The sequence below is a fragment of the Perca flavescens genome, chromosome 8, assembly GCF_004354835.1.
Source record: "Perca flavescens isolate YP-PL-M2 chromosome 8, PFLA_1.0, whole genome shotgun sequence".
In the NCBI taxonomy this organism is placed as follows: domain Eukaryota; kingdom Metazoa; phylum Chordata; class Actinopteri; order Perciformes; family Percidae; genus Perca; species Perca flavescens.
Window position 1 is genome coordinate 24,228,141 of NC_041338.1, and position 27,887 is coordinate 24,256,027.

General features: G+C 39.8%; 1 long non-coding RNA gene across 2 annotated transcripts in view; it reads left to right on the forward strand.

The window, feature by feature from the left end:
• LOC114560316 (uncharacterized) overlaps nucleotides 1–27,887 on the forward strand; it is an 85,742-nt gene continuing 57,855 nt past the window's right edge. The window contains exons 1-3 of one of the 2 annotated variants that reach the window (XR_003693173.1): nucleotides 1–178; nucleotides 1,471–1,536; nucleotides 2,228–2,290. This is a non-coding gene — a long non-coding RNA (uncharacterized LOC114560316). Of the gene's footprint in view, nucleotides 179–1,470; nucleotides 1,537–2,227; nucleotides 3,046–27,887 lie in introns of those variants that run through there. The other variant, XR_003693172.1, reaches the window with a different exon arrangement.

Here is a 27,887-nt window from a genome sequence, read left to right on the forward strand (position 1 = left end):
ATGTATGTAGTTTGATGGCTGTAATCCGAATCCTCCCATGAGATGTATAGTTTAGCTGTGTCTAAAGTGGTTTGAGGCAAGGCCTAACCCAGACTACTTTCTTCCGTCTGGCCAACAAGTCCATTCAAAGCGCCAGTTTGCAGTGACAGCGCATTATTATGTGCGTAGGACGACAATGGTGAGCAAGTTATGATTTTACTCTAACGTTAGTAAATATCATAGACTGTTAATATTAATAATAATATACAGTCTATGGTAAATATCAGCATAACACGGTCCGTTGTCATAAAACAATGGTTCACCCATATTCATAAAATGATACCTTCAGTAATGTCAAAATTGTTCACCTAGAAGAAATATAATGCATGACTTCATAGCTAGTTTAGCTAGCTAGCTCATAAACGTACATTTAGCTAAACTACTACTTAGACGCTAACGTTACTACAGTCTCTGTCACAGGTTAATTACTTGTGTCATGGGAATAACTTTATATGTTATAAAGAAGCGAAGTGTCAAGCAAAAATAAAATAAAACTGGATTTTGTTGCGAACCTGACTGGTTGCACAGGGGCTTTCCTATAAAATTACAAAGCTATTGCTTTAGCAATGCAAGGCCAATGCATTTTGGCCTTGCATTGCATTTTTAAATCGATGGTTTATGTTTTAATTAAAGTCCACAAAGACTCTTCTTGATTAGTATAAATGAGTATACTTTTTCAGATGACTGAAACCCCATCAACAATGTTCATAAAGGACTTGGCCTGCCAATATTTTGGAGGTTTCTGATAATATGGAGAGTAGGGATGCTCTGAAGACCTTTTGTTTTCCTGCAGTCCTCACCCAAGTCCTTTTTAATAATGAATATCTGTAGAGTCCGATACTATTCATTTTCATTACATTAATTTTGACTTTCTTTTGACATACAGCTGCACAGTGTACAGTAAGCCTGCATTACATTAGTAAATCAGCTTAATGCTTGACAGCTAAATAGCTCTACTTGAAATATGATAGAAATAACCTACATGAATTTCCCTTGATAGTTTCCTGTAATATTTTGTATAATGTCCTACAGTATTTTATAGTATAGTATGGTATTTTATTTATTTTTGCTGAGTCGTTTGTACAGGTTTTGAACTCAACACTGTCTGTATCTTGTGTCTTCATAAAGCACGTGGGGCGTTTTTGACAGTGTTGATGTCGTTGATGTACTGCTGCAAACATTGCATTGGACGTAAAATTGGGTTTGATAAGGCTAATACTGATCCATCAAAATATGCCTTGATTGGCCTTGATCCCAATCTGATCTAGCTGATCCACATCGTCTACACATATACAGTACAGAATCTAGTTCAGTGTTTTCCAACTGGTCTAGCCTCAGGGTCCAAATACTTGTGACTTTATTTATTTGTTTTGTGAGCTGTTGCCCACAGAGAATGACATTGATATTGATACTCGCCTATGATCAATACAGGTGCACTATCAGAAGGAAGGAGATGCAAAGAGAGCCCTAGCCAAGCAGGGAGAGAAGGCAGTACAGGTGAGAATTGAGAGTGAACTGTAAGGCCGGTTACACACTGCCTGCGTGGCGTGAGCGTGGCGTTTCTGTTGCGTGGCGGCTGCGTGGATTTTTCTATGTCTTTACACACCAGAAACGTGTCTGACGCGGTGCTGCTGCTGCTAGCCTTGTCTGGACACATGTATGTTTCCCATTGATAAAATTAAATACCATGTTAAACATAAATATATACTGATTTGATTACAGCAAAGACAACGTCGGCAGTATTGACGGCAAAATAGGCTACAGAATATTTCGTATTGACAGGTGCAATATTAGGAAATTATTTCAAACATCAACATGTCATTTATTAATATGTATTTGTGTCTAAACGACATATAAACACCTGTTCTATTTTGCCTGGAAACGCTTCCAACACGCTTGCGTGTTGCGTGAAAAATAGGCGTTGGTTCTATTTCTAGCATGCACGCGTTTTTGGCGTGGCTCGAGCCGCGCCTGAGACGCGCGTGTCACGCAGGCAGTGTGTAAGCTCTAACCTGTTAACATGGGAGCCGAAATATAAACAGACACGCCACGCAGCTGACACGCTCGCGCAACGCATTCAGTGTGTAACCGGCCTAATGCTGTCTAATTATGGCAAATACCTCTGATTTGATTAGTAGCAGCAATGTAATTATTTTTTTTTTTTATATACTTGTTGTCCAAACATCAGTTTCAGACGGAGAAAGAGAAAGCGCACCTACGTACTGTAGAGCAAAAAGAGAGAAGTGATAAGGTAAGCTGTATTGTCATCACACAGACCATGACATTGGTATAGTGGCGGGTGTTATTGTGGAACATTTTGCACATTTTCAGAAAGCACTTTTTCAATGGAACCTTTTCAAGTGCTTGTTGTCATTAGTGCTAGAGGCAAGGACAATGAAAGTGACACAGAGGCAGAAAGTGGGAGGTTGGACACTAATACTACACAATACTTAAGAGTGAACACATGTTCTGTTAAAATTGTAATTGTCAATACTGTAGAGCTTTTCTTTCTCTTGTCAGATATGTATTTATGTCCCAGCTGAATGTAAATATTGATACTAGAGATGTTCCGATATGGTATCGGCTCCGATACTGCCTAAAACGCTTGTATCAGTATCGATGTAACATACATGTAATGTAAAATAATCTCTTCTGTCGCACTCTCTTTGTTGCTGTCTATGTTTTGTGTGTGGAGGTATTAGAAATACCACGTGGAGAATGCAGGACATGTGATTGGTCAGCAATCTGATAACTGTAATTGTTTTAACTAAATTTATAAAGTGCACAACTTACCACCACCCTCTGGAGTGGAGTCGAACCAAACCTGATTTGCATGTAGCCTATAAAAACCAAGAGGGATTACAATAAAATTTGTGATCTGGCTAACCGAGACGCATATATACTATGTGCCTAAGTGTAAAAGTATATGGTATAGTTTATTGGATGTGGATTAAATGCAAATGGACCCATTCAAATAGGTCTGGCATTTTGCTCAATAACGTCTGTTTCCATTGGCAGGAGAAACAATTGACCAATCGGTGCATTGTTGTCTGGATTTAGATTCTTTGTATGTAGCTTGCTAGCTACATACAAAATGGTGACAAGAATGAAATTGAAGCAGCTGTGCAAGATGTTATAAGTCGATTTACAGATTTAACAACTCTTAAATTGCATATTTCATAGCTTGTCATGAAAAATGTCAGAATAACTACTCCTAGTAATGACTACTAAAGCTTCTGTGTCGACTAAAAATGATGCTGAGTGGACAGATACATCACATGCTACTAATTAATTGTCGCAAAACAAAACGCAATAACTGCCCCCAGGCAAACATGAACACAATCTCAGGTTAAATGAACGACGTGGCAAGTAAGACTGATTATCAGGCTTTTGATGTGGTGGCAAGTAGGACTACAGTGTGTAGGGAGGAAGGTCCATCGACAAAATACACATAAAGGAACCATTCACAAGTAAAGGTGTGCAATTTATCAACTTTTAATTGCAATTATGATTTTTGGTCCTAACGATCACAAAAACAATGTAATCGATAAAAACAATTATGTTTAACTGTTTCACTGTTTTTTAAGTTCAATAAATGCAACACCATTCCAAATGTTAATGAGTAATCGTATTAAATAATCATTGATTTTCAATATTGACCAAAATAATCGTGATTTATTAATTTATTTCCATAATCAAGCAGCCCTATTCACAAGTTTGTCATCTTAGTTATTTATTCATCCGTACAGCTGAAGTGCACAATGGGATTGTAGCATTTTTACAAACGGGAACAAATGTTGTAAAAACAACAACAACAAAAAGTAGTGTCATTAAAATGTGAATGTGTGTTGTAAAATGGAATTTTAATGGAGATTTTAGCACAGTTTGCTGTTAAATAGAAAAAAATAATAGTGATTAAAGTCTATAGAGACATAATAAATGGCAGCATTTTATGTTCCTTGAGCTGAAATTAAAGAATGGAAGTGTCAAGAAATTATAGGGTTTGGAAGGAATTGTTCAAGATCAGAAAAACTGTAAGATTCTTGTTTTTTATGTGCAGAAATATGCATTTTAATGCATTAGAAAAATCTTTGTAGCTGACGTGACAATTGATGTACAATATTTTACCCTGCAGTAGACTGAATGAACGTGTGCAAATAAGCAGGGTTGTGGCTTGAATAATTGATTTGTCAAGGATAAAGCATCTTTTTTATACTCAGTGGTTATAGTCTTGTCTTTTATGAAATGCAGTATGTGTACATTATTTCTAGTCACATTTCCCACAGGGCTAAGCTACAAGCAAGACTGGTTAAACATAGAGTTAACAGCAGGCATGCATATTTCAAATGACCTGCAGTTGACTCCTTTAACTAGATAGCATAGTCGACTCAAAAGCAAATCTAATTTGATTTTGTGTTTAAGGACATAAACCAGTCTCTTAATTAAAAGAATCATTCAGTAGTAATTGATCTCATATGTGGATGCTGTTGCCCTTTTTTAACCATGAAAAATTGTTTAAATTATTGTCTGTTCATCTGCCAGCGCAACCACGGCATTAAGCGACAGTAAACCTTACTATTTACTTCATTGTGTTATGAAGTCAACCATTGCACTTGAAAACACTGAACGAAAGTAAAGTTAATGCTGCCTCAGAGGGAATCATCATATAATTTACATTGCATTCAGAATCAGGGTGTTAGTCTGAATGATGATCAATAGAGCGGCATAATGTGCCATATGAGAGAGCGAGAGAGAGAGAGAGAGAGAGAGAGACACACACTGTGCACATGTTGCCCGAAGAACAACAGTATGGGCTTTGCTCTAAATGATTCAGAGCAAAGATTAAACATTTATTGAGGTGAAAGATTCATGTTTTTATGAACTCATTGCTGTATGGCCACATCATATGAGTTTCAGTATCTTGTGTTAAAAACATTTGTGACAGTGAAAGCCAAAGGACTTCCACTCTTAAAAAACGAACACATGTTGATGTTACATATACACAAAATGCTGGCTTCACTATTTAAACATTTTCATGTTATAACTTCAGTTTGGATAAATTAGTGGTAACAGTTCAGCTACAGATATCAATACAATGCTTCATTAGGGGAAATATTTAAAAATCTCTCCTGTTTCTCAGCGATCTTTAGCCTCAAACCAGTTTGGGGAGCTTACGTTTTCATCAAAACAAGGCTCTACAGGGAGTCATGTGTTTTTTTTTTTTTTTTTTTTTAAGGGTTGTATTGAAGGCAAATTGATTTAAAATCTACATGCACAACAAGGGCAAATCTTTCATGTCATCATTAGCATCTAACACTTATTATTTTCTTTGTTATTGAAGTGTTGACAGAGGCCTGGTTACACCCTATTGCCATACACTGTGAGAAACATTTGATTATTTGTCTTGCAGAAAATAGAGCATAAGATTTTTGCTTTCATCTGCTGGGTGGATGTTGAAATGAACTACAGGTGACTGGAGGTTTGTCTCGGAAATCTGTGGGGGTCCTTCAGCAGTTGGTATGGGGAAAACCAAATTAAATCCTTATGGCTCAGGGTCATGGCAACAGTTCAGATGTTTATTGATTAAATGTCAACTGCCAGGTGAACAGGATTCACAACTCGGAGAGGCCTAATTCAACAGTCCATCACTAGTGGAGGAACATTCAAACCAACACATCAGTGCATGTTTAGATCTCAATATAATTCTACAACATTGGAAAAGTGCAGTAATGCTGTATATAAGTTAGTTGTTTTTGAACTTCTGTTAGGACTTAATGTTGGGTCAAATTAATGTATAACTGAGCTATGGGGAGATTATGACAAATGTGCTTGTTTCTTGTGGACAATGCCACCTTTCAGAGAAACTTAACTTTAACTCTTAATAAATTTAATGCTTTAAGCTTAATGGTCACTAATTAAAGCTGCAGTAATAACTATTTTTTTCAGTTATAGTTGATCGACAAAAAAATTAAGCATCTATTAAGTTGCAGCTCTATTCTCAATTGTCGATTAAAATAGAATGATTCACCAAAAATTGAAACTATGTTGTCATGATAATATTCCGTATGTAATTGAATATTGGACAAAAAAATATGAGGTCAACTATGCCTCTGTGGGGACAGAAATTGAGAGCAAACATGCTGGTTAAAAAAAACAAGCAGCCTTGCATATCATAATGGTGTGTCAATGATGATGTATTTCAGGCTGCTTTGGGTACAATTTCAGGCAAGGAAGGCCTTAAGCCACGGGACTGAACAAATTGCTGATAGGTGCTATGCAACTGTAGTGGGGTATATTAATTTGAATCCCAAACCCTAAGGGTGACCACTCACATGAGAGACAGAGCTCTGGCAGGCGTGGTCTTTATGCAGGCCATGAGCATACAGTGGCACATAACCTTGCCCTGTCACCACCCTCACTAATGTGTCATCTAACATTACTGTGATTGACGTTGAGCGAGCACTCCAGCCCTATGAGATCTGAGGCTCTGTATAACCTCGCCCTAGCTGGGTACCAGAGCTAGGGCATTTGGGGCATGGTGCTGGATCATGATGCCGTCTGTGTTTGTAGCCTGTGCCTCTGTTAAACAAGGGCATAAGCCTTTGTGACCTTGTTTAAATTGGAGCTTTTTTCATAGTGTTATCTGAGCCGAAATTTGAATGTTTTTGTTAAGTATTACTCGATTACAGACAGATAACTAAATAAAAAAAGGTGCTTTTACAGAAAAGTAACAAGTTAACATAGTGGCATAACTGAAAGGGGGAGATGTATCCTCATATTAACCAATATCAGTGACTATGGGAATAAATGAAACAATATACTCTCTCCTTGATCTATGTCATCACTTTAGCATCCTGTAATAATGAGTTGTTTTACAATGCTGGTTGCTTATTGGTAGTAAAGTCACTGTTGAGTTGAAAATGCATATTTCAAGTTTTGGTATTGATTAATCAATCACTTGATCAGGATTGTGTCTAGCAAAGCCAGGATAGAAGGTTAATCTTAAAATTTACCAACAACTAGACATACCACTCACAAAATGACCACTAGCTTTTAACCCCCAGCTGAGGAATGCTACGATGCTAAGGCAGGCATGTGAGTTACTAGCCTAATTTACCAGTCCTGTGGATTGCCAAAATGTGTTACTAATCTAGGAATCCTACTGATGAAGCAAGGCAGTTTTACAAAATCCAGTGACCTGCTAATCTAGGCAAGCTTGTTAATGGAATGTTAGTGACTAGCTTCTCATTTAGCTCCACTGGCCTCTAAATTACTGCCCCTGGCCTACCAGTGACTGGAGTATTTGCTGGCTTTGACATAGACATAGCGCCACCAGACTTTCTTTAGTCCTATTTCTGGCACTTTGACTGCTTTATATATAGTAGCCAAATGCAAATGTACCCATTGATGCTCTGATGACAAAGTGGATGAAAGAAGGCCCAAAGGCATCTACAGCCACCATCATGCACCTTTAATGCAGAAGCATGAGTCTAGCTTGAATAGCAGTTGGAGGTTAGCTACACACCTAACACATATCCAGCAGATTAATGCAATAGGGAAACTGTTCAACACAGTCTCACCACAGTGGAAAAGGAAGCTTTCAACAAAGGAAATAAATGTATGCATATGAAGTAAGACATGTTTGTGGCTAAGTGCAAGAGTAGTTTAACCAGGTAGACTGTTAATTGTAAAATACTTCATTCATACCTGTTGTGATAATTTTCTACTACAGCTCCGATGCATGTACCCCCAAGAAACATTGAGTTGAGAGGTTTTAATGTAATGTAATGGGCTGTGTTGGAAAAAACACTCCCCTTCTAAGAGGGGGCTATCTTGTAATGCTTGGTAATCCTCAGTGCGAGTTCAAACTGCAGTCATGAGCGTCACTACCTTTGCCTTGTGGTTCGATAGAATGTGAGCTTCCTTGTGACCGTGGGGTTTTAATAATGTATGCAAGATGTGTACAGGCACTGCAATGTGGTTTTATGCCTTACTTGAACCACTACATGATCTCAACTTTCCAGCCATTAAATCATCTCTGACGATGGGGAGAATGAGATGCATTGAAATATTAATTATTGTATAGAAGACTGTACTCTTTATGCAGTAGTGTAACAACTGTATAGAACAGCTAGACCCTGTAAAAATGCCATGATGGATCTGATGGATAGTCCTGAGAGTAAGCAATGGCAGTGATACTAAAAATAGAAATTACAAAAAAGCATTGCCTTTTGCCTGATAAAAACCTGATAGTGTCAAAACATAGCCTGTTCAATTTACTCTGTAGATATATACTCTGCCTTTTCTGAACATACAGAAAAAATTACAAAAATAAAGAAAGAGCAAACACACAGAAAACGTTTAAATACCAAAAATTTGCTGGCATTTGAGTTTAACCAACTGAAATATAACCATCACATTAAAAGGGGGGAAAAAGCCTGATGCTGATCAGTATCAAAATAATTAGCTTTTCTTTTAAAAGTCAGATCAGTTGTCCATAAGTATGTCAGCCAAAGTTGGGGCTGAGCATTTGTTACTGTAGAAAGACTGTTTATTGACAATACTTTAAAGAGGTGATGATTATATAGGGTATTTTACACTGTTCCTTAAGGTCTCCTAATGGGGTATGTAACATTGGTTGGGCTGAAAATTGCCCGAATGCTATTTTATTAGGCCCTTAACTACCCTGTGAATATGGCTCTATTTGGAAAAAGAGCTTTTCTTCCAAATATGGTATGCTCATGAATATTCAGAATGAGCTACGCGCTTATTGGTTTGAGCAAACTACATAGAAACACATGGGAGACTCGACAGCAGGTCTCACTGCAAAGTTAAACATTGTTTGTCGGGCTATCATGTTATTAAATTCACTTCTGAGACTTTTTTAAGCGAGAAATATATATATAAATATATATATATATATATATATACTATATAAAGCTCAAATATGGGACGTTTTACGAAAATTGATGGCTTATTGCAAATTTGGTAAGACTGTGTGTCGGAGTTCAGCTGCCTGTGCTGCCTGTGTTGCTGCCTCACTGCCCGGCCTGCCTTCCTCCACAGACCCCGGCCTGCAGCTCCCCTCTTCCTGCTAGCTAAATGGCCCGTGTGTGAGAGTGATAGCGCGGTCAGCGAGCTTTTTACACCAGCAATCTCTTACCACAGTTCCAGTTACTCTAGGCTGGCTGTCAGCTGCCGGCATAACTAGAGTAGCTATATTTACAGTTTGAATTTCGTCACGCCACTTATACAACATCTCCCTAAGTGTCCGATTTCAAGTTAATACATTTTTGTGAACAGTGGGGGTTTCGTTAGCTATGACTGTCCCTTCAATCCTAGCTATGTGTAGCGAGCTACAAATCACGGATAGTTAGCTTCATTTTCTGTAAAATTTGTGTATATTTACAGTTTGAATTTCGTCACGCCACTTATACATCTCCCTAAAGGTCTTATAAAGCTAACAATGGTGTCCGATTTTAAGTAAATGAATATTTGTGAATTTCAGAGGAATTCTAAGAGGAGCTAGCTCTCATTGATAGAGCTACATCCAGCCGCAGGTTCTATCAATGAGACTCAGGGACAAGCGGCGTTTATTTCCCCAATCGTTTGTTTAAATAACTCAACACATTATAATTACACACATTCAAAGATTAACTGGAACCTGTGGTAACAGATTGCTGGCGTAACAAGCTCGCTGACCGTGCTCTCACTCACACACACCCACCCGCAGTGCTACCATTGGGCCCGGGTGGGCCTGGGCCCACCCATTTGTGGTTCGGGCCCACCCATTTTGACCCAGGCCTATAGTGAGTAGTGAGTGATTTTCATTCTAGCAGTTCTTCCAATAAGCAGCCCAAAGGAAGCTTTGAGTGAAAGCTTCTCAGCCAATCAGCGGCTTCTACCCCACGTGTGGCCTCTTAAGCCCCGCCCACAGGCTGCATCATCACCAGCAAGTGATCCAATGAAATGAATGACGTTGCGCGCAAGCTTTTCAAACAAGCTCAAAAAATTCATTTAAATTCAGCCATAAACGCTCCGAGGAGCAGGAGGAGGACATTTTAAGTAATGCGGTTACAAGTGACGAGTTACCATCCTGCTCGGCCGCCCTCACCCCATCAAGTCCTCCCGTAGCCACCCCCCCTCACACCAGCAAGGCAAGTAGGGTAACAGTTAGGCTAACGTTAACGTTAGTGTCTGGCTGTCTGTATGCAGGGGGAACCTGTTTTTTTTTTTTGGCTTATTTTAACTGGCCCATCCAGTTTTCTGGAGGCCCACCTACAATCAATATCCTGGCGCCGCTAGTGCACACACCGGGCATTTAGCTAACAGGAAGAGGGGAGCTGCAGGCTCTGGAGCTCTGTCAGAGCACCGGCGTTTAGTAGTCCATTATCCAAAAACCGGTGACTTTGCGCGGGTATGGAGTGCTGTGGGCTGCCAGTCGTGACGGAGCTCCAAGTACCTCAGAGCAGGTCGGGGTCTGTGAAGGAAGGGAGGCCCGGGCGGCGAGGCAGCAACACAGGCAGCACCGGCAGCTGAATTCCGACACACAGTTGGACAAAATTTGCAATTAGCCATCCATTTTCGTAAAACGGCCCATATTTGAGCTTTACATAGTTGATTTCTCTCATAAAAAAGTTTCAGAAGTGAATTTTGAAATGGAATAGCAGATATCTGAGCGACCTAGATTCGGAAGACTACCTGATCTCAGGTCAGTTGTGTAGCCTATGTAAATGTTGGGGCGTGACCGTTCTCTTAATACACCCACGGCTGTGACAAAGGTTCCGGTTTTTGGGAGGTTGACATCAACTTCCAGCTTTGTTGGGATTCGCCCGTTTTCAGCGGCAGTTTCAAAATATGAGATTTTCATAGTAAAGGGGTGTCAATGGGACTTTGAGCTTCTATGTATGTCCTATTTACCCACCGAACTGTCGTTATTCAACTATAACAGGGTAAAATCGGTTTTGCATTCTATCACCTCTTTAATGGTTACAACTGAAGCATGCTAACATTTCAGTCTGCGTGTGAGTGTGTATGCAATGCCTCATAGTGTAATGTTATAGAAACCTTTACTCAGTAAACTGCTTTCTTATTCTAGTTATTGACATCCATTTCTTTTGATTTATATTTTAGCCACCAGCATGCTGGTAATCTGAGCAAATAGCTGGAATGATAATTATTGACTTCCAGGCACCTTTTTTGTACAAACTAAATGACCAAAATAACATCAATTGTTCTTTTCTTCTGGCTATCACATAGTAAAATACCTTTTACAAAGAGTTCTCAGACTGATTTTGAAACTCTCCCTAATACAATTGGCAGCTTCAAATATAAAGATGACCTACTACCAGCTAACAACACAAACAGTACACTAAAACCCAGTCAAAGGCAACAACTCCATCCGATCATAATTACCGTATTTTTTGGACTATAAGTCGCTCCGGAGTATAAGTCGCATCAGTCAAAAAATGCGTCATGAAGAGAAAAAAAACATATATAAGTCGCACCGGACTATAAGTCGCATTTATTTAGATTATAAATACAAGTGTTATTCAACTACACAATAGCACACAGAACAATACGCTGAATACGGTAGGTGTCCGGTATGTTAACGTAACACATTAACAGTTATTGAACTATACAATAGCACACAGAACAACTAGCTACCAGGGCGTGGAGCATGGAGGTATTAAAAGGCGTGGAGACGTAACTGCACCCTGAACGAGCCCCTCTCGACTCGTTCCTCCAGCTCTGGCCGTCTCGCTTTCAGCCCGCGATTAGCCGATTAGCTTTCTTTGTTTTCTTCATTGCAGTAAGAGTCACCTTTTCCCCAGTCTCCCTCATAAGTTTCTCCCTCATTTCAAACTCTCTTTCTGCTGCTCGATTACCGTTTTCGGCTGCATATTTTACTACCTGCAGTTTGTTATCTCTTTTCTTTCTCAGTTGTCTTTAGGAGGAGCGTTCTAGTTGTCACAAGCCTAGAGCGCCCTCTCGCGGCTGTAGACGGCAATGTTTTCAGTATAAATTAACATGTAAAAACATGTTAAATTATATATATTTTGATATATAAGTCGCACCTGACTATAAGTCGCAGGACCAGCCAAAGTAGGAAAAAAAGTGCGACTTATAGTCCGGAAAATACGGTAATCGTCTTTGTGTATCAAATCGTTACAAATGTATGGTTTTAGTATTGCATTGTTGACCATGTATCCAGATACATATATAGTTGCTAAGGGAGAGCTACAGACTGGCAGTTTCGTATCCTCTTGGCTATCACTGTAGGGCTATGTTCTGTATGTGCTAACATTCAACAATAAGTTTGCCATTGTTACCAAATCCAAAATATTCCCACGACACTTTTGGGGGATGGATTTTTATGGGGATCAAAATATTGTTTTGTTTGTTGTAGGCTAGGAGCACATTCCCTTTTTCTTATTGTAGTTTAGAAAACTAAACACCATTGGGAACTTAGAGCACCTTTTATGGAAGGAGGATATCAGCACATTGTTTTTTTTTTATGTAAATTTTTTAAATTATGGTCTCGTCGATTTTAAAATCGGCGATAAAGCAGGGGGGGTTTTAGGGCGTGGCTATGATGTGATTGCCACAATCCGCCCGACGGGGCCCAACAGGCTAAGCCCATTCGGGCCGGGCTCTGGCAGTTTTTTTTTTTTTACAGATCGGGCTCGGGTCGGACTCTGGCTTATTTTAGCTTCTCTCCTCATTGTGCCCATCTTAGTAGCGTGTGACGTGTGTGTGTTTGCGTGTGTAGCAGAGACAGCGTGCACCAGAGAGCACGCGTCAGAGAGAGAGAGCGCATCAAAGAGCGCGCGCGTCAGAAAGAGCTTAAAAGTGATTGATGTTGGTCTAGGGTCGGGCCGGGTTCGAGCTGAAAAAATTGCAGGCGTTGTCGGGCTGGGGTCAGGTAGGGCTTGAACACCACGGGCCAGGGCCGGGTTAGGGTTGGAGTTTTTGGCCCTTGCAGGGCTCTAATTACCAGTGAAAGTGTGTAACGTAACGTAGAGTGTAAGGGCTCCTCCCTCACTCCTCCCTCTCGTCTAAAATCGTCACATCCGCACCAGGATGGCTGCGCCCGTAACGGCAAACTCAAAGACTCATAGCAGATCGCCACAAACCAATGGGTGACGTCACACATGCACTGTCCATTAATATACAGTCTATGAACTTGACTCAAATATTTAAAGGATGAAAAAACAAAAATAGATTTTCAACAAGAGAACAAAATGATCAGCCATTACATTATTTTGTAGTGTTTATCATAAACAAAACATAGTGGCACTTATCTTTAATTTCAAAAGGTATTTTATACAATTCACTAAAGAGCAGTACTGTATTAACCTTCTGTAGAGAATGCCACGACCTACTGATGAAGTACATCTTCTGTCCATTTGGTGATCATCCACAGGGAAAGTGAACAATTAGGCCAAAAAAAGGAAATGGTCAACATTGGGAAACAATTCTTCTGTTTCCAACCGTGCTATCCCTTTGCCACTTTTTCAAGAAGACAATAAAAGAAGACAGGCAAAACTGAGAGTCAAATCGAAGGTTAATTGGAGCCAAGGAAATGTCAACCAATTTTACCGATCACCCACAAGGGATATGCAGCCCTTAGTGAAAAAGATGCGGGAATATCTGCACAGTATATTAGCTTCCTATCCATAATGGCCTTCTGAAGAGAGTGATGATGACATCTTTTCAGCACTCTGTTCCCCCTCAAAGCATTTGACAAAGACAAAGAGAGCGTGCGTGCGTGTGTGTGTTGTATGGATATATGTATGGATGTATTCTATGCTTCATGTCAAAGTCTATATTGTTATTGGAGATGCAAGCTCCCTGGGAACCGACAGGTGTTGGCACCAGATCTCTGACACCTCTGTGGTCATGACATATCCATCCCCTCCAGTTAGTTTTACCACAACACATGGTGGTTTGACAAGAACAACCTCTCAGTTGAAGAATATCAACAGCATTTTGGGCCTGATATGCCGTGTATTATGAATATGACAAATTTACATGCACTTTGTTGTGATTCTCATGTCTTTAAAGCTGTTTTGAAAAGCTTCCATCAGAGCAGTTTTTGAAAAAAATTTCAGTGTTTTTGGATGATTGTTACAGCATCATTCACTGTAGTTAAAATCTCAAGATAAAGATTGATAAGAAAATTGTAAATGTGTATATAAGGGAACGGAAATAAAGAATGTGCTTTCTTTAAGGTCAGTCTGAGCCAAAATGTCACATCAGTGGAAAAAATAGGCATCTCTCAGTAGGTAAAAAATTAACAACCCACTGCATTGACATTTATAGATGATTTTGACCAGTTCAGTGTTGTTGATTTGCTTATGCAAGTGCCTGTTTATTTTAACCTTAATGAGCAGTGTTCTACGGTACTTGGAGTAACCCATGCTATCACTAACATTGAATCATGCTGTCACACCCTATAGTCTTTTTTTGTGCCTTTGACTAAGGACAACTTAGCCTTGATCTTCCTTACAGGACTATAGAGACTAATGATAATAAAAAGGATTACTCTTGGTATAAGAAAAGGTGATGCAGTCCAGTCTTAATTGGTGAGTTCCCTTGCTAAGTTGAGCTAGTCTTGAGGCTGCCAGTTTGTGAACTGGTCAATTAATCTTCCCTCTCTCATAATGAGGTGGGGGATTTCAGATGGCTGGTCCTTCACACAAAGACAGACAATGTGCCCAAAGGATCTTCTGTCCCTGCACCAAGTGACCTGACAATTAAAAAATGTACCTCCCTACTTCCCCCTCCTCACCAGGTGGCAAATTGGTCTGACCCAACCTCATATCAAAAGGACTAACCATGACTTCAAATCAACTTCACAGGCACAAAAAAAGGAGAAAGGGCAGTATCCTCCATGAAATAAGATTGTTGTATTAAGACTTTTGGCCCCATATCATTCTGCCGTCCTCATTTTGAGGTAAATGAAAAGAGACTTGTTGGATCCTCCCCACTGTGTGTCACAAAGGTTTACCCTCTCAGAGGGGAAAAAATGTGTTGTAGTTTGCAGATGTGACAGTGGAATAAGCTAAATGTTTAGGGTTACATTTTCTTGACCTTGCATTGTAGTAGGCTTTAAATCTGTTTAGCGAGGAGGAGGATAGGAAACAGAAGAGCCGGTCACAATTAAAGGCAAACTAGAAACCAGCGATCAAAGTCCTGACATTTAACCTTTACACAATCTGTACTCTGTTTATATATTTTTTATCAATGCTGAAAGAAAAAGGGGATTGAGCTTTGACGGAAGTTTATCAATTCCATCATAATAAAGCTTAACAAATAGAATAATCACATTGTTGTTAGTACACTGTAGCTTCCTGCTACTAATTATTACCGAAATATGTGTGTTCTTAATACCATACTGGTGGTTTTGCATGGTTTAGCCTAGGGCTGGGCAATATGGCAAAACATGTGATCCCGTCTTTTTCCCGTCATGATATATCCCATTTTGAGACCGTTTTCTCGCCCAGCCCTATTTTAGCCCATTAATTGCAAATCAAATATGCTTTACATTGTTGCCAAATAATATGTCAAAAAGGATGCCATAAATGAACTTGTAAATCAACTTTTTTTGCATTTTTCTTGTAGTTGAATTATTTTTCATGCTGTACTGCAGTTGCCGCCTGAAGATTAAATAACTCCAAGTAGAATTGGGTGATTAAAAAAACTTAATAAGCAAATCCTTCAAAAGATAATTCGAAAACTTAAATATACTATCAATAGGATACTTTCGTTGGCAATTACATCACTGAAACATCTATTTGCGAGCAATCATAGGGCATTTCCCAAAATCGGCACTGCAGGATTGGTTGAGTTGGCTAAACACACCACTATGCTAATGTTTTGGTATCAAAAGTCAGATAATTGAGAAGAACGCTTCTTCAGAGGAACCTTAGTGTCGACAGTCACAACAATCTTAAATGTAAACGTGTTGTTGAAAAACAAGGTAACAGGTGTGGCGTGATTATACTTTGACTATTTAAAGCTCTGTTGGGCAACAGTGCATGGGACAATTCCAAGCAGGGCTTGGCTAAAATCCAATCTGTCATTTAAAAGTAGACAAATGTGCAGCCCCACCACCAAAACTTAAAAAACAAGACTGGAACATGTCAGTTCCAAATTGATTGACAAATCTTTACATGCATTTACAGACAGTCATTCAAAGTTATGTATTAATTTTTCTGATATAGTTAAAGGTGTCTTTATATCAGTAATCTTTATAAACTCAGCAGTACAACTGCAGGCCTGTATTTTAAATATTTTGAACAAAGAGAATCAGTTATGCTCCGCTGATTTATAAAGAGATCATGCGTTTGGAGCCTTGGTGAGTAACAGTCTCTTGGTTACAGCTCAGTGGCTAACCATTAAGGTTGCTGATGACATTGTTTAAGTTCACTGTTGAGTGTCAGTTGCTACAATCCTCAGTGATCCATGACTTTATCAGGTGCTGCCATGCAGAACGGTGGTACAAACCAGGAATTAGTCCACTCACTGCTTCAACCTGGTTGTTTGACCCCTGACATTTTGACATTGTCTGCTAGAATTTGAGAAACAAATTGTTTAGTCTCTTTTTATATATATATATATATATATATATATATATATATATATATATATATATATATATATATAAAAACCACTAGGGCAGGACCATCTAAAGAAGAACTAAAAGCTAAAAGGGAGAATGACTGACGACGGGTGAAAACCCGAATCAACTTCAGTCGGGCTTTAAACAGAAGGGAATTTCATTCATAAAATAACTTTACAATGCGAAATGCTTGTACGTCAGTAGCCTACATGAAATGATGTCCATTTAGCGCCCATTTGTTTATTTCTTTTCAGTCTGTGTTTCTGTTAGCCTACTATTTTCTTTTTGTCCCACTGGTTTCATGAAAGGCACTATATAAATGACTTGCATCGCCTCCATGGTCTATCGGGGGTGACTTTTGCTTGGGCCCAGTTTATTACTACCTGCAGTTTTAGTTATTACGTTGGTTGGATGCTACAACAAACTCTTGCTTATGCTTTGGCTCATGACAGCTAGATAAGATCTTTACGACAGCAGGTGTGGTAAAGCAAACTATTAAGTATAGCATTATTTGGGTTCTACTTCCTGTCATACTGTAATGTAGCTCAGATTTTCATGGCTTAATGGTTAGTTTACAGTTAATTGATGCAATCTTCACATTAAGTATTATTAGTAGGGCTGTCAATCGGTACAATTTTTGAATCACGATTCATCGCATAAGAGTCGCACATTTTTAATAAATGTATCTAAATGTACTTTAAAAAGGATAATTTTAAAGTTTTTATTGCTCAAGTGGTATTTGAGACTGGACTACTCCGTTGGTAACTCAATTCACATCGACAGTACATGCTAATAACCTTAATCTTGTGGAGAGAACCATCTGGAAGGGCTTTGAAACTCAACTTGCCATTGAAAAGACCCTTTTAATAATCAATTTCTGCTCAAGGAGCTTTGTTTCTGCTAGCCATCCGCTCCTGTTCCACCGCCTCGTCCCTCTGCCAGCTTGTGCAAAGGGTCACGGGGAGGGAGCAGCGCTGTTTAGTGTTTAATCGTGGATCCGTGGACTGCATGCATGAAAATGAATTACAATAGAATATATTTATAAATCGCAAAGAGGGTCTGAAAAGTCACAGAATCTAGTAGAGGTGTTGAAATTACAGACATTTAGCTAGTGGCTTAATCCCGACCAGGGTCGGATCTACAGGGGGACAGGGGGGGCAGCTGACCAGCTTTCCTCTGTTTTTTGCTCTTCTTTTATGAAGGAATACTTTCTAACTCGGATAAAACTTTAGACCCCTCAAAACCAACGCTGATTGTTTCGGTCGTTTGGCGAACGGCTCCAAATTTTCTCTATCTCAAGATGCCAGACTGATCTGCGAGTAGAAAACTGGAGCTCTCGAGATCAGGACGGTCTCACGAGCCTAGTGGCCCTGCATCCCGGCAAAGACTGGAGCGACTGAGCTGCCCCCGAGCCTCTGAAGGTGAAGTCAGTTTCCTCAGGTGAAGTTTAAACACACGTTTAATTAGGTCCCGAGCGCCGACAGTGGCGAAGGACCTATTAAAACTGAAGGAATTATTATTCCTTCTTCCGGCAAATGAATCGCCTTTTTGAGGGGCTTAACATACTCAAAAACTCACCAAAATTGGTGGTCGCATCAAACCTGGTGAACATGTACGTATTTTAAGGGTTTCGGGAATAGGCGCACAAAAATGGCTTGCTAGCGCCCCCTACAAAGTTAAAAAAGCCCCTGCAGTGCGTTTAACGTAGACTAACGAAACGTGGTACACATATGTAGCATGTGAAGACGTACAAAAAAGCTCATTGGACCCATACCCTTAACGCAACAGGAAGTCCGCCATTTTGAATTGAAAGTTTGAAATTTGACAGATTTTTGACCATTTCCACACTTTAATAGCCAGGACACACCAGCCAGACGGCCGACCTTCGACAGAAAAGCCAGTCGAAATGATCAGTCTCCCCGTGTTGGTCCAAAAAGTGCCACAGAACACACCAAAGAGACGAGACGTAATATGCCTCCATAACAGCAGGCAGCGCTAATCTGTATTGTTGCCCAAAAAAATTAAAACCGGCAGCTGATTGGACGAACGTGTCACATGGGTTTGTTTTCTCCAGAAATTCAAATCCAGACTGTCATGGCGGCCGTTCAGAATACGATCTCATATTTTACTAAAATAGTTCACTGAAACATGTTTCTGAAAACATTTTAAGCGAGAAATAGGCCATGCAGTCTCTGAATCTGTCTTCATTTCAGCTCAACAAAGGTCAGTTTAAAAGATTTTCGTCAGATTTTGAGAGACTCTAGTCACGCTCATTCCGCTCGGCATTTCCGGGTGAGTCCCGACTGCCCCGCTGCCAACTGAACATGTCAGGTCGGCCAAAATGAACGCCGACAGCCCCCCAGACAACGGCACGGGACACACCGAACAGACTCGAGTCACTGACCTCGCCAGACTGTCCAACGGACGATTTTCGGCCCTTTGTGTCCCGGCCTTAAAGAAATACTATGTAACTTTTCCCTCTTTGGTCCCCCTACAGGTTGTCTCATTGGAACTACAGGTTGCGCGGCTCGCCGAAGAGCATAGTGTTGCTTTAACAAACTCCTCATAGAGATTTCATCTGATCGACTTCAAATTTGGTCTGTACCATCATAAGACCTTAAAGATGAAAATTTATTAAAAGAAAAACTTTTCGTCATAGGGCAAGGCCGTGGCGGGGTGGCCATTTTGTACGTTTCGCCATCGAAACAGGAAGTGGGTGTAACTTGAGTGTACATTGTCCAATTGGCTTGAAACGTTTCAGGATTCCAGGAGTCCAACCCTGAGGACATCTTAAGGCCAATATTTACTCAAAGTCATAGTGCCCCATAGTGGCAACAGGAAGTAGGCCTAAAAGTTAAGGTGAAAAATTTACTTTTGGTCATAGCACAAATAGGAAATAAGCCTTATATGACAATTATCCGATTTACATGAAACTTATAATGTGTGGTCTACATGTGATACTGAGCCGCCCCTTATACTTTAACCATGCCCACTTACTCAGGTTGAACGTCAAAAAGTGCAGGCTTATCTGCTAATGTTAGCTACCAACCGTTAGCTTGAAACCATCCAGCAAATAGACGGTACCATAGGGTGATTTAACAACAAAACAAAACGCTGAGTGAACATTACTTGCTAAGTTTTTCATGTTGGTTTTCAGCGGTATGCACCCCCACTAACCTGGAAAACAGTTTTAAAACTGTAACGTTAATACAGCATGTCGGAGGAATACAGCGTCTCCTGCAGCGGGGAGTCAAAGGCAGAGGGACCGTCACCGCAGCGTTCGCTAACGTTAGCTTCTTGTCTCATCTGGGGTCTGATAAACCATAAATTCATCAAATTCAGTGTCCACAATGCTATTTTCCAATAAACTGTAGCTGTCATATTTCACGGGACCCGCGTGAGTGTGGATTTCATGTTGCTGCTTTTGTCGCTGTTTGTCACTTTGCCTAAGATTGAGTGACAAGTAGTACTCGCCCTGCTGTTTATTTGGTTGCCATGAGTTTGCGAGTGATGACGTCCTGTTACTGTTCCAGTTGCTCACCCTAAGGGGAGAGATAGCGGATGACTGTCCGCTTGAGTTCAGTAGAGCACACCGCTCTGCAGAGTCGTGTAATTATGACTTTTCATAAACTGACTGAAGGAGCGGCGGTGCGCGGTGTACATAGCGGAAAGCCTGTTGTGCATCTGCCCTATTTCTGATACCGTGGCGGCAGAAATTTTACCGTGGTGGGCCGCCACGGTTATATCAACATAGAGGAAACACTGGTGTAAGAAGAGAACCGCAATAGTAAGTGATAGTAAGACTCTCACATAAGGATGGGCGATATGGCCTAAAATCCATATTGCGATATACATTGCAGCCTCTTGCGATAACGATATATATCACGATATATAAATCATAATAGAACCATTTCAGACCAGGTTACATAGACACTAAGGAAAGCCGAACTGCTAAATGTATTTTTTTTTTAAAAGAGAAAGAAACATAGTATATAGTTTTGAGAACATTTATTGTGCAAAAACGTAATTATACAACATAATGTTGCAGATAAATAAAATTCAAGTACATTAGTTGCAGAGACTTTAACAAGGAAAACACTTAAAGTATTGGGTTTCTTTCCTTTAGTGCAAACCATTCTAAAAGGCACAACACTTAGTTTAAGTCCTTGGTTCTTAAATGCCACCCAAGATGCAGAGACACTGTACTGGAAATACTTTCAGTATTAGGCAAAGATACACAGATACTTTTAAATAAAAACATATTTCAAACAAAGTTTCTTACCTGCAGCCTAATGTAACGCATTTGAGCACACTTGTACACACTTTTACACACACACACACACACGCACACGTGCGTGCACACACACACACACACACACACACACACACACACACACACACACACACACACACGCACACGGACGTATGTTCAGTGGGAAAGTACAACGTCTGCAAACACCAGCTGCCATTCCAATCGTCCTTATATAGTGAATTTTCAGGCTGATGAAAGGCTCCATGGTATGGCTTGATCACAGGTCCGTTGTAGCTGCTTAAATCCGAACCAAGTCCAAATAATGGATGTTGGTCTTTTTTACCAGCTCCTCGTTTCGCTTTCAGCCATGTTTACTCAAGATGACGATGATGCATTGCAGCCGGTTGCAGCTTGTGGCTCTAAACTTTGCGGGTAGATTGCGTCATCAACAGGCATTATCGCGATAGTGCAATATAATTAAAATCTCTATCGTAGGCCAATTTTGTATCGTTTATATTGCATATCGTCTCTATCGCCCATCCCTACTCTCACATTGAGCTGAAATGGAAACACTGCTGCAACACGTGTATTTCGGTTCAATTAAAGGCATTTCTTTTTAGGATTCTGTTATTCTACAGTATTGGAGAAAAACAAAAAAAGAATATCCAAATCCCAAAATTATAAACCGAATACCTACCCAAGGAATAAATATCCATATAGTTGAATATTCGGGTCCCGCCCTAGTTATTTTAATGCAACAATTTGTACATTAGCAGGAATGTAGCACAACATGGACGTTTATTTAAATGTGAATGTGCAATAAAATATATTTTGTCCTTTTAAAATCAATGCATAAATATAGTAAATAATCATGATCTCAATATTGATTAAAATAATCTTGATTATAATTTTGGCCATAATCGTGCAGCCATATGTGAAAGTGGATTTCTGTCTATGCAGCTTTTATATGTGGTATGGAGACATTTTGCATTTACACTTTGTTAGTAGTGGCTATTTTTTAAACATGAACACTTCAAGAGGTGTTGACAGACACATTGTGATATGAGTTTGTACCTACTGTGGTATCTGTTGTTAAGGTCCTGTGTACCTTAACATTTGTCTCAGTAACTGAGAAATCTTGTTTTGTGAGTCCCATGCCACTCAAAGCAACACTATGTAACTTTTGCTGAACGGTAACAATTATGAGATCAGCCTAAGTGTTAAACTACCATTTAGCTAAGCTACTGTTTACCATTAACTTTAAACACCCAAATGTCAAATCACAAACCGTCACAAATCAGTATTTGCCTTAAAATCGGTCAGGCAAGAATTGTGTCTTGCAAGAGTACTGTTTAAAAGACAGGAGGGATGGATGGCAGTCTGTTTCTTTAACCAGTAGGTGGTAGTCATATTACACCAGTGATGTGTATTAATTTAAAGGCTTTAAAAAATGCATTTAGTTCCATCCCTTCAAACTCTGCAGCTTCTCTCTGATTGAAGTCTGCATCACTATGGAGATCTTTGTTTCTGACCATGCACAACCTAGTTACCAACAATGTCAACATGCTGCTCTATGTTACTTCTGGTTTTGCGGTTCTTCATTTGCTAAAAATAGAAATACAAACATGGTGTTGTGTAATTAGGCATAATAACACCATGAAAAATGTAACGTACACATACAAGTGTGAATACTTTTGAGCAACTTCAGAGATTTGAGTTTTTATTTCTTGCACAATTTAAGACAACTATTATTGCAAACTGAAGGTTATGCACAATGCCAATAAAAGGGCAGGTGGCCTATACAACGTTTCACTTATGGTTTAAAAATGACAGTTAATAGGAATACTACGTCTTACCTTTCAGCAAAAAAAAAAAAAAAAACATATACCTCTCAGAAAACAACAACTTTTAACCCATAACATATATTTTGAACAGAATAGGTCTAAACCTTACTCATTTGTGGTGACTGAATTGTTCAAAAAGCAAAACCGCTGTGTGAGGGATGATTTAATAGTGAGAGTACCCTAAGTAGGGGTCAAGATCAGAGTCAAGTTTTTTTTGGCTCTGTCTTAAAGAGTAGAGACTCCACCGAGAGTAATTATTTGTGGAGGGTTTAGAGCCCTGGGGGGGATGGAGTGGGCGGGAGGGGCAGAGGGTGCGCTGAAACGGAAAGCACGCCAGTGCCACTCACGGTTGATGCTCAGTGAATCTGAAAGGTCATGTCATGTTTTCTGGCAATTGACTCGATTGGTTTGAATTCTGCAGCATAAGGCCGGGACAGTGGTGTTTGTGTATGTGTTTGTGTGAGTGTGTGTGTTTCTGCACATTTGCTGGGAAATGTGTCCCTGGGTAATCTTTTGCATTGACCTTATTACCCTGCACAGTGACGAGCCTGCCACATAACTTGCTCCTGCTGACTCTTTAACACACAAACACATGCAAATATTTTACTCGTTAATTGTTAACATCCATAAAAACCTTTTAGATACTTGTGAAATATATTGACTACGTTCACAGTAATCCAAGGTTTACGTAATGCATAACATGCAGTAAATTACCAATAAATTACAAAAACAATGACGAAAACATTTAATGCTATATTAACTATGACAAGGTAGTTTCATTAAATGCTTAAATTACTACATTTTAGTAAATTTATGAATATCATCATGGAATATGTCTGTTAAGAAAAGACAAAGAAGTTTATTTTGTGTGTGTTGCAGTCTCCACCTCCCTAAATGAACTGAAACAAAGACGATATTAACACATTTAATTAAGGTTGATCACAATCATCAAACACAGACAGCTTACAACCAGAAGCTAGCTCAGACATATTGTACATTCTGTGCTGCAGTCTTAAAGGATGTACCCAATGATATGGCTTCTGCCTTGGAGCCATTCTGTGCAAGTAATTTACCAGAACAATGTAATCTTAACCTCTACCCTTTGTTCATCATCTGGGAAGCTCAACTATCCAGCTATAAATAAACACAGTCAGCATCAGAAATATTTCTATATATGGTGTGAAATGGATCAGTTGCAAGCATGTAACTAGTTTATGTTTTATTGGAATGTGTCTTAGTTATGGAAAAACATCTAATATAACCACTAAAAAGGGATGAGTATGTCCTCTAGGCGATAGCACGCTACATGCAGTTTTACCACCAAATCCATTGCCAGCCTTTACTCTGCCATGCCTACGCGGTTGACTCCTGCACTCCAGCAGATCGGTGGCAGAGGTCCAGAGTCACTTAGATCATTTTACCCGGGGCACAAAGGGGGCAGAGAGAAGCCAGTGACCCTGCGCTCGTCAGGCAGGGCTTTACGCCTCGCTGACTTCCCTGGTGTGACATTTCTCCTGTATTTGCCCACACCCAACGCCTCCCTATGTAACCACCACTGCAGTGCGAAAAAGGATCATTGTCTGTAGAGATATCAATCAAATGAACAGCATCTGGGGTCAATCTGCTGTCAGTGCTCCCTCTTTGCTGTCCCAGCTCTCATGTAAAGTGACAATAATGACAGAATGTCAGAAATGATGCCAGATGTGGCCAGTTAACACAAGACGACAATTTTAATCCCAGCATTCTTAAACAGGGACATTGTACCTAGCTCCTTCCCATCAGCCCCCAATAAAAAAAAACAAAAACAAACACGCCCCCTGCTATGGGTCATACAATGGTCGTGACATTATGAAAGGATCAATTGTGCCTTAAAACACTGCCTCTCCTCCATTTGGATATGCAGTACAACAGATGGGATTTTTGCAGAACGGCTTTAATATCCATTTAAAGTGCTTTAGAGACAGTGATCTAATGAGACATTTACATTTTGTTCAGCTGAGTTGAGAAAGCTTAGACCAGAGCTAACTGGCATCTGATATTTACAGCATAAATGTCCTTAGATTTTGCTGATACGCATACAGTATACAATTTAAATTTAGATATAGGTAATTTCTTCAGTTTTTACTGATTTTCACTGTGTCACTACATGTCCAAAAGTTCTTGTTTTTCCGTGTAAAAGAAAAAAAAGCCGATCACTATAGTACACACAGTGTTTTCATACACAATAAATGCTTCTAGTAAAAAGAAAAATGTGTAGAAAATGCAAATTAGCTGCAGATTATGCACAAGATTCCCTCCTAAAAACAGTGTGTTGGCGCTACAATTTCTTTCTTTTTTTAAATCCAATTTTTACCCAAATTTGTAATTTTTTTTCTTCTTCTACCTCTTTTTAATATTCAAATGAACAGTAGTAAAAAAATAAATAATGACCCCTAATTTTAGGATATGTTTTATTCCATACCATAAATTAGCAATTAATTATTAGGGTGCTGGTCATATAGTTTACACATGGATGGGGATGTTTGGTGCATATGATGATAAAATGCTGCAGTGAAGTTGAAAGGCTTGGAACCTCTTGCTATCCATAAACTGCTGTCAAGGGAGTTGGGAAGAAGGGGTTGGGAAGGTAAAAGCTAGGACATGCTGTGCTGGGATCAACACGTGTCTGCAAAAGCCTGGAGGTTCCACAACAATCTGTTCCAGTTGGTTCACTCTTGTGCTGTGACCTCAATTTTGACTGCTGTTGGATCTTCCTTGCACTCTGGTTTGACATAAGAACAGTACAGGCATCTCTACACTCGCCCAGCCAAGCAGAGGGGGGCAGAGTGGAAGAGCTTCTCGAAAATCAAACAATGAAGCTGAGGAGGAACACTGAATTAACATCCGCTGGGCTGCGAGAGCATCTCTAAAACTTGGCAATCCTGTGAAATGACACTTTCAATTGGGGTCAATTGGACCCCTGCCTCTGGATTTCAGGCTGCCTAGGGCTAATCAAGGGCCGTAGATATAATTAAAGTAACAGGCTTTCATACTGTAGTTCAAACACTGCAACTGAACATTTGAGCAACACTAGGGGTCAGTGGCAGTCTGTGCAATCATGTAGTGAAAAGACCCTTTCCAACATGTATATCATCACTTTTAGGGGTGATGAGAATTTGTAGTAGATGACCAAAGGTGGCAGTTGATACATTTACACAAACTTAAGCAACAATTGAAAATTTGTAATTTAATTAGTGGTCCTAACTGCTGCCAAATTGTAATTGTTAGACCATCATTGCAAGCTCATATCCAACATTTCAACATCTCTTCTTATGCCTTGTATTTTTCAGATCTTCCTGTCTTCTCAGCGGTCTCATTTAATGCAGAAAGTGTGATTGTGGGTTCTTAGTGCTTTTCATTACTTTCTATACTCCCTTTCAGTGGCACAGCAAAACATGTCAGCAACGGTGACACAGTGGTCTAGTAATTATCTAATTGTTCGAGCTATGTCTTTCTTTGATTTATGGTCTTGTATCAGTGGCTGACCTGATTTATAATGAGGTTCCCCCACTTGTGAAAATATGAACCTGAATTATGTGGCACCAGTCCAATTATTTCTTTGTTCGGCTGAGGCTCCTGTTGACATTGACACTGTGCATCACAAATAGCTGCCATTGAAGCTTTCACCTAATAACAATAATATGATCCATCATTTAAGATTGACCCAATCACACCTCCCACCATGTTACCTACTTCATCTATTATTTTGTAGATGCACCCTTATCTCTAAAGATTGTAATCACATTTTCCTTTAATGGATTATTGGTAGTTCATCAGATTGGCGTTTTCATCGCAATGTTTATCAATTTTACACCTGCCAGGTACAGTATGTGATATGATGGTCATTACCACAATACTGTGTCTGGAAAACCACAACAGCAGCAGCCGGGAAACAACATGACTGCGCCTTCCATTAATCCAGCAGACCTCCCATTATCAAGTTCGGGCCACAAAGTCAAAAAACTGGGCACTAAGTGGAGCAAGTTGCTTGGCACAAGGACAAAGTTGACAGAAAACATGAGGCCCCCCACACACTGTCTGGACAGCAGGAGGCTGTGAGTACATGGGTTGAAGAATAGACCCAGCCACAAACACATCCACTATACAGATGAGCTGCCCCCTTCAAATTAGCACCAAGCACAGGGACTTCTGCTGGTGTCTGATGAAAAGATGCACGGCTGCCACTATTTGTGCCGCTAAGGCATTCATCAAATTAATTACTAGTGGATCCAAGCACCTCTCTGATACCTCTTTATTTTGAGTCCGGTAAATGGGGACTCAGACTAGTGCTGACAGAGAGGCCTAATACACCCAGTCTTTCGCTGCACATAATTAATTGAAATCTTTGCTAGCTTGACAAATTGGAATGATGAATCTATCTTCTATGAATAGCTTAAAAAAAAATGCATAATCAGTCAAAACCATACAGTAGAAGCAACATCTTGCTCTCCCCATCTCACTCACTCGGTCTCTGTCTCTCTCTCTTTTGCTCTCTGCAGCATAGTATGATCCATTAGGCTGCAAAAGCATAGCTTGTTGAGAAGACTTCCCTTTCTTTCACCAACTCGATTGATAACTTTGGCTTCTTTCCTTAATAGAGCGGTCAAGGTGGAGAGTTCCTTTGTATAGTTCAATAGAATAGGGGAGAACATAAATCAAACTCTTCGGTTCTTTACAAAAGGAAACATACATTGTAGTCTCTAATCTTTGAAATCATAGATTGTCATAATAGTCAATATAAATGAAAAAAGCAAATCAGCAACAATGTGGCTATAGTCAGTATTTTTTATTTAAATAAAAATGGATTTACTGTGCATTTTCAGCTCAATGTTGGCTGCAACTCTACTGTTTTAGTTCACTCTCAACACTCTCATAGCTCTAAAACCCCACTGTTTGCTACCTGCCCAGCACCGAACGAAAAGACACGGTTAGCGATTAGCTGGTAAACCTCGTGGAGGAAGAATCAGTGGCTGGTGGAGGAGTGGCTAAAGAATCAGATAGTTCTCTCAGGAGTTGGTGGAGACCAAAATCAGAGCCCAAAGGAGAGTGAATATTTTTGGACATACAGTCACCAGGTGGACAGTAG